Source organism: Ceratotherium simum, chromosome 6 (genome assembly GCF_057802395.1).
Source record: "Ceratotherium simum simum isolate JZ-2026a chromosome 6, ASM5780239v1, whole genome shotgun sequence".
NCBI classification, from domain to species: Eukaryota; Metazoa; Chordata; class Mammalia; order Perissodactyla; family Rhinocerotidae; genus Ceratotherium; species Ceratotherium simum.
In genome coordinates this window covers 21,223,131-21,230,472 of record NC_141905.1, presented here as the reverse complement: position 1 = coordinate 21,230,472, position 7,342 = coordinate 21,223,131, and the positions used below count along the sequence as shown (strand labels likewise).

The following is a 7,342-nucleotide window of genomic DNA, read 5'->3' as shown; positions in this document are numbered from 1 at the left end:
AGCCTGTAAACCAAGAACGTCCCCACCACTATCCTGGGGCAAATGGATTCCAGCTACTGGGAGAAGAGCACATGTCTTCTTGGTGACATGAAGAGTTGTCGGAACTGATTTGCTCTCAGATTTGTTACCGGGCAGCCAGCCAGGCCCCGGGTAGATGGCTGGATGGAGTGTTGTATGGCAGAGTGACTACTTGCACTATCTGAGTCATCTAGGCCAGGTGACTGTCCTCAGTCACTGATCCCCAGATCTTTTTCCCTGACCCTGCCACTGCATCATGGAATGAATCTGGAGATCATTGTTGGCTCCTGGCTATGGAATGCCCTGGAATGGGATGGTCAATATGGAGCCATTGCTGAGTAGAAGACTTATGAGCCGTTGCATGGCTACACCATTTCTCTTTTTCTGCTGCCATGAGACCAGCATGTTCTGGGGTAGGGCTGCTCCTTCACCTTCGATCCTGGAGTCCTCATAACCTGGAGCAGGCTGAAGCTGAAGCCAACCTTTTTGGCTATGACACAAGTAAGAAATAAACTTGGATGTTATAAGCCACTAGAATTATGGAGATGTTTGCTAGGGAAGTGTAAATCAGCCTGAAGTGGCTGATAAAGAGGTTAAGTCTATGTATGTAATCAAGAGTTGATAAACCGGCTTCCTTTTTCTCCACGATCGTGGTGCGTGCGGTTGACTGTGGTCCTCGCCATGTCTTCTCACAAGACTTTTAGGATCAAGCGATTCCTGGCCAAGAAACAAAAGCAGAATCGTCCCATTTCCCCAATGGATTCGAATGAAAACTGGTGATAAAATCAGGTACAACTCCAAGCAGAGACATTGGAGAAGAACCAAGCTGGGTCTGTAAGGAATCGCAGCTGAGGTGACACATATTTATGCTGTATCCAGGTCACTTGCATCTTAGCATATCACTCTGAAACGTCACTATCTGGACAGTTGGATGTGTCTTATACAGGAATTGCTCTTACTCTTTGTTTCTATGCGTCTGAACTAGTAGGTTGGTTCAGTAATAAATATGTGAGACCTTTTGTTTGAAAAAAAAAAAAAAAAGAGTTGATAGACCGGGGATGGAGACAAGAGATCTGGAAAAGCTGTGCAGGCTTAGGGTTTGGGGGTGTAACTGAGGTAGAGAGGTGCAGGGGTGAGGCAGTCCGAGAGTGGGAAGCTTCAGCGCAGCTGTGGGGTGCAAGAGAGTTGGAAAAGAGAGGAGAGGAAAGGGACATTTTGTCTAGGTTATAAATTGAATCACTTTAAGCACTTTGAGAGAAAAGATTCTACAGGAAATCTTTGCATGATAGCTGCTGAGATTGGATCATAGGGGCCCTAGAATCCACTTGGTTACATAAATAACTGCTAAATTGTGTAAAAATAACCATAAATGCTTTAGAAAATTAGAAAGAGGTACTCAATAAAGTCTAGAATAGCCAACAAAGGCTTAGATGAATTGAAATTTTAAGATGAGCCTTGATATGGGCAGAGTTCAGAGGGTGGAAGAAAGTGGTCTGACACTACATCAAAGTGGGGGACTGCATCAAAAAGCCATAGAAACAAGAAAGCCCCAGATGTGTTCAAAGACCCCAAATGAGAGAGATTCTATTGGTCTTAGATAAGGAAGCCTTTTCAAAAATGATGTTTCCCACCCCACCATCAGGGAAATTTCCTAATTTCTCAGAAGTCAGCAAAATACTGTGACTAATTTTAATTGAGGTGACAAATGAAGGACATAGAGACAGAGAGAGAGAAAATGTGAAGGTATATGGGCCTCATTCATTTAGTCAACCAACAAGGCAATATAAATAAACAAGGTTTGGGCTGGACGCTGTGGAGAAAGCTGAAGAGAAACACAGCTCTCCCTCCAGGTTACGGAGCAGGCAGGCAGGCCAATTTTTGTTAGCACATAGGTTCCTTAAACTTAAAACAGATTAAGTAAGGTCTTTAGAAGCCCAAAGCACTGAAAATATTTGATCTCTTCATTTCCCATATATTCAAAACAATTCTAAACCATAGACATAAGTGTAGAAAGTCCAACAAAGTTCTCCTTTTCTCCACTAAGGCTACGTAATTGCTTTTATAAATCAATTAAAAATGTATTCTCTCTTTTTGTTAGTGCTCTAAGCATGTGCTAGCCTGCCTGTTGGGTAACCAGCCCTCTTCAGAACTGCTACTATTCAGCCACTTTTACTGTGGCAGGAAAACTCACCAGGAGAGTCAACAGGTCCTCCGGGACCTGCCTTTGTGGACAGTCTGTGCCAGCTGGGGGCCTCCTCCCTGACCCTGAAGGCTGGGTGTTAATGCCTGCAATCCCCTACTCTAGGAGTGACCAATGGTCACCATGTGCCCAATATGGCCCCTTCATGGACTTCCTCACGGGCAGCACTTCTACTAGGCTGGAGGGAACATGGTGTGACCTTGGCCCCGCCCATTCCACGGGCTGCTGGTCCCCTCTAAGTGGAGAAAAATGTCTCAAACCATCTTTGCTTCCTTGCCAGAGCCACTGGGTGTCCAGGACACAGGTTAGAGTGACTTGTCGCATATATTATGTTTGTCTGTTTGTCTGAGCCAGGTGCCCCATCTTTGGGGTCCTGCCCCCCATCCTCCCCGTTCTCAGCATTCACTATACTTTGTTGTAGTTGTTTGTCTCCTTACTCTGTTAGAATTAGCTTTAGTCCAAGACGTGTATGTGTTTATCTTTGTATTTTTAGTGCTTAAAATAGAGCCTGCCACCTGGTAGGAACCCAAAATATGTTTTCTGAGAGAATGAGTGAATGAAGCATAGTCCTGGAGCAGGTGTAGACCATCCCGAGTGAATTCAGGAGGGCTCAGCTGGGATGCATCGTGGACTTCAGAAAGACCCAGGTCCCTGCAGCAGGTACCACTGGCAAGGAATTGGTAAGAGGTGGAGGGAGGCGGAGCGAGGAGGAGAAGAAGAATGAAAAGGCACAACACAGAAGCGTCTTTAGTGTCAGCAAAACCTTTATTCAGACGTTCAGTGAATATTCCTGTTTTACCTGTTCTTCCAGCTGGCATAGGTGCTGCGTAGTTTAGGAAATGAATGGTTATTGAGGGTGGAGGAGAAGGCATATCAGAGCTTTACGCAGAAGCAGAAATCATTGCCTCCTACCTGCCTATCCCACTTCTGTTGAAGAAACCATGAGCAGGAGGTAAACCCTGCTGAAGGAACTTTCTCCGAGTGTTGGGGTGTCATTTTCTGGTGAGTAATCAGATGCTGCTGTGGAAAGGGCTCAAAGCTCTCCTTAATGCACTCAGGGCTGCTGGCCTTGCACAGAAGGCCATATATGGTGGAATCGCTACTGAGCAGATTCTCCCAATTAGTTCAAATGTCTTCATTTTTTTGTTTTTGTTTTGTTTTGTTTTGAGGAAGATTGGTCCTACGCTAACAAACATCTGCTACCAATCTTCCTCTTTTTTCTTTTTTCTCCCCAAAGCCCCAGTACGTAGTTGTATATCATAGTTGTAGAGTTGTAGCTTTTCTACGTGGGACGCTGCCTCAGCATGGCTTGATGAGCAGCAAGCAGGTCCACGCCCAGGATCTGAACCTGCGAATTCCGGGCCACTGAAGCAGAACATGTGAATTTAACCACCATGCCCCTGGGCCGGCCCCCTGAAATCTTTTCTACGCTAGACCTTTTTTTGTTTTTTTGTGGAGAAGGGCAGTTGATAAGAAAACCAGCTCATATTAGGTGTTTAGTGAACAAAGAAAGAAAGTGATTTCTAGGGTCTCGGCTGATCCAACATGATCTCTAACATCAGAGTCCTTTATGCACTGTTTTTTGTAGTGTAACTTCTTGGTTAAACAAGAGTTGATATTGTATCCTAACATATAAAACAACGTAAGTGGGGTTGCCCTGGTTGAAGGTGGGGTGGGATCCAGAGCCCCACCTCTTGGACTGAACCCACCTTCCCCCACCTCCAACCCCCTCTAGCAGGCAACTTACCTTTGCACGTGGCGGGAAAGCCATTGCCTTTCCCCACCTGCCCAGGGATCCTGGACCACGTGGTGCTGCACAGCCTTCAATGACCCAAGGAAGGCACTCACCCTGGTCCTCTTCTCTAGACTCAATCCACTAGAAAAGTGAACTAGAGACTCATACACATAGGAGGGGCATTGAAAATCTTCGAATCCAGCTCCCCAGCTCTATAGTCGAGGAGACACAGCCCCAGAACACACTTGTCCTGGATGACATGGCTAGATAATTGTACAACCTGGACCAGAAACCGGGTCTCCTGGTGCCGAGCCAACAACCCTGTTGGTCTTCTTTTACACTATGTTGCTTGCTTACATTTTAGAAAGATTAAAGAAGAACCATAGGGCTGAAACAAAACAAAGGTTTTTCTTGTTAAAACCCAGTTACCAGGTTACTTACGGTTGTCTAGGAGTGTTCCTCGAGCAGTCAGCTAACACTTTCATCCTTCTGTGCATCTCGGTCACTTTACATTCAGTGTGAAAATGGGGAGTCCACGACCTCAGTGAGGCACACTTTGCCCTGAGTGGTTGCTTTTTAGCTCTTCTTTTTATACCTGTGGGTGGTGGGTGGAGAGATTTGATATTGAGGGAGAGACAGGAAGCCATCGTGGAGAGGAAGGCTTATGATGGGCACAAGGGGGTCCTCCAGGGAGCCCTTGGCAGAAGAGGAACTTTCCCTTTCTTGGAGCCCACAAGGTCTGTAAATCTCTTTATACTACAGTGTCAGTCACAGGCTTTGCTCCAGCAGTGGGTGTGTCATGGGGGTCCATGCAACCTGCACACTCAGGGTTATAGAGAACTTAACTTCTAGGCCTTTTACCCTTTGCAAGGGCACGCAGGGCCACCAGCAGCCAGACAATCTGGCTTTGAGGAAGCAATGTGCTTATGTAGGAAGGTCCTGTACTTTTACGGCTGAACTTTGAGCTAGGACAATGGACCGCTGAGCTGGCTCTGCAGTCAGCATGTCCCCGCTGACACAGGGAGGAGACAAGCCTGACCCAGGCTAGTCTGGACTAGCTTGGGACATACAGGCAGAGAACAGAGCCAGGTGGCAAAAGGGAAGCACCTAGACAAACTGGGGCTGGGCCACTGGCTGAGGACCAGCGGGATGGAAGTTAGTTATGGGCTTACAGTGCAGTTATGTCTGTGCAGGGTTTGAAGTTGCTGGACACCTATAGCTCTCTAGATTTATGTTTAACTTAACTGTTTAATAATCTACTAATATTTATACCATAGTATGTATTCAATTCTGTTAACCTTATTATATTGTTACTTTGCAAAGTCATGAATTAAAAGAAATTCCTTCATGTGTGTTGGGATATTAGAGCAATTGATGCCTGGGAGCACAGGATCCAGAATCACGTTCTCAACCTCTAACTCCATGAGCTTCCTGAGGGAGATGAGCCCAGAGAATGGTTCCAGGAAAAGAGCACTGTATTATAAGTCAAGGCTTTGGCTCTGGCCTCCAATGCCATTCTCTGGAACTTTGCTATGTTGTGTGGAGCAGGAGGCCATTCTACTGCATAGACTCTGGCATCTAAACAGCCTCTTTCCCCCTGAGACACTTTCAGATTTCCGGGCTTTCTGCAGAGGGCTGAAGGAAAAGACCCAGATCTGCTAGGATTCCCTAATTTACAAAGAAATGGAAGGAAGGGGCAAGCAGGGAGTGAGTGAGCATGTGAGAGAGGGGGGAATGAGGATGAGTGAGAGTGGGAGGGGTGTGTGTGCGTGTGTGTGTGTGTGTGTGAGAAAGAGAGAGAGAGAGAGAGAAAGAGCAAGTGCGAGAGCCGCCTGCTTTCTTAGCGTCCTTACCGCTCATGCCTCATGGAAAAAAGGATGTCCGCAAAGAACACAGTCTCACATGGGCACCAACACTGCAGCTCTGTGCTCACTGCGCTCCGGCGTTGGGAAGGGTTGGAAGGTAATCATTTCACAGCAGCACTATTCCTCCTTGGAGGCGGGCCTCATCCTGGGGGACACTACAAGCTTATTTCCGTCAATGTGGTGTTATGGAGGAGACATACCTGGCCCAGGCGGACTCCCCTGAGATTTCTCATCTTCCTCTCAGGTATGTGTCTGTCTGACCACAGCCGTGCGGACTGCCCCAGATCAGGGGTATTGCTGTTTGGGTGTGCCATACCTACTTGTGCCCACAGAGCGCTTTGGGGCAGAGAGCTCCAAGGACCTACTAGCCACTATCACAGGTTCTCCTAGTGCCCAAGGCCCCCAAGGGCCTCCCTGCAGGGACACCTGTCACCTCTGGAACTTGCATACGCCCTTTCAGACAGGCTAAGTGCTGAAAGCACTGTTTAAGGGGATGTATTGAGGATAGGACCTCCCATTAAAAGGCATCTCTCAAAGCTCCTATTTTCATCTTCAGATCTCGCTTTAGATGTGCATAGGAGATCAACCTGATCTGTTGGAGCGAGGACAGGTGGGTTGTTGAGAAATGTCTTGCTCCCTGCTTTTAGGGCCAGAGGATATCATTGGTAAGTGGCAAGCTGATGTCGTAGATGAGCCTGGACAGGGCTCCAGAGTCCTGACTCCTGCCGCAGTTCTGCCGCCACCCCTCCCTTTCACCTCAGTCCTCAGTCTTCCGGGGGCAGAGTGAGATGACAGCAGAGGCCATCTGAAGGCCACAGCTTCAGTAGAAAGCTGGGCACCAGCGGTCCCGAGCCTGCCTTATCCAGGGGTGTTCGTCTTCCTCCTGTGAAACCAAACCCCCTGTGTGGAGCTGAGCTGGGGCAGTGCTGGTCCAGCCGAGCCATCCAGCACAAGTTTTATAATCCAAGTGGATTTGCCACTTACCGGCTGTCTGTCCAAGAACAAGTTATCAGCCCCAGTTTCCACATCTGTTAGCCCTAAAATAGGGCTAACAACACTTCTCAGGGCTGTGGTCAAGGTTAAAGAAGATGCTGTGGGTGAAGAGCTCAGTGTGGAGTCTGCGCCCAGTTAATGCCAGCCCCGGTTGTTATTTGCCACTCACCCTGCGGTGAGCACGTGGTGGATCCCACGGGGGCAGATGACCAGCTCATCCGTCAGGCATTCTGTCCTCAGGCGAGTCTGAGCTGTGGTGAGGAATCTAATCATGTGCGTTCTGGACACGGAGGAGTGACTCTGCCTGAATAGGTTGTCTCTCGTGGGCCCAGGACACCCTGTTCTCTCAGCGGAGCTCCAGCAGGGAGGGCTGGGTTATCTTTCCCCCACCTTCGCATACTGCCAACACAAACGGTGGGTGGATTGTTACCTGGGACACTTGATTAAGTGAAACCAGAGCTTTGTGCTCAGGGGAGCAGCTGGAGGATGGAGGGCTGAGAAGGGGGGAAGGGGTTATGTAAATACCGGCTG

General features: G+C 48.1%; 1 pseudogene; it reads left to right on the top strand.

Moving 5' to 3' along the window:
* Positions 1 to 654: 654 nt before the first annotated feature.
* On the top strand, positions 655 to 1,037 carry LOC101389701 (large ribosomal subunit protein eL39 pseudogene; annotated as a pseudogene).
* Positions 1,038 to 7,342: the final 6,305 nt, after the last annotated feature.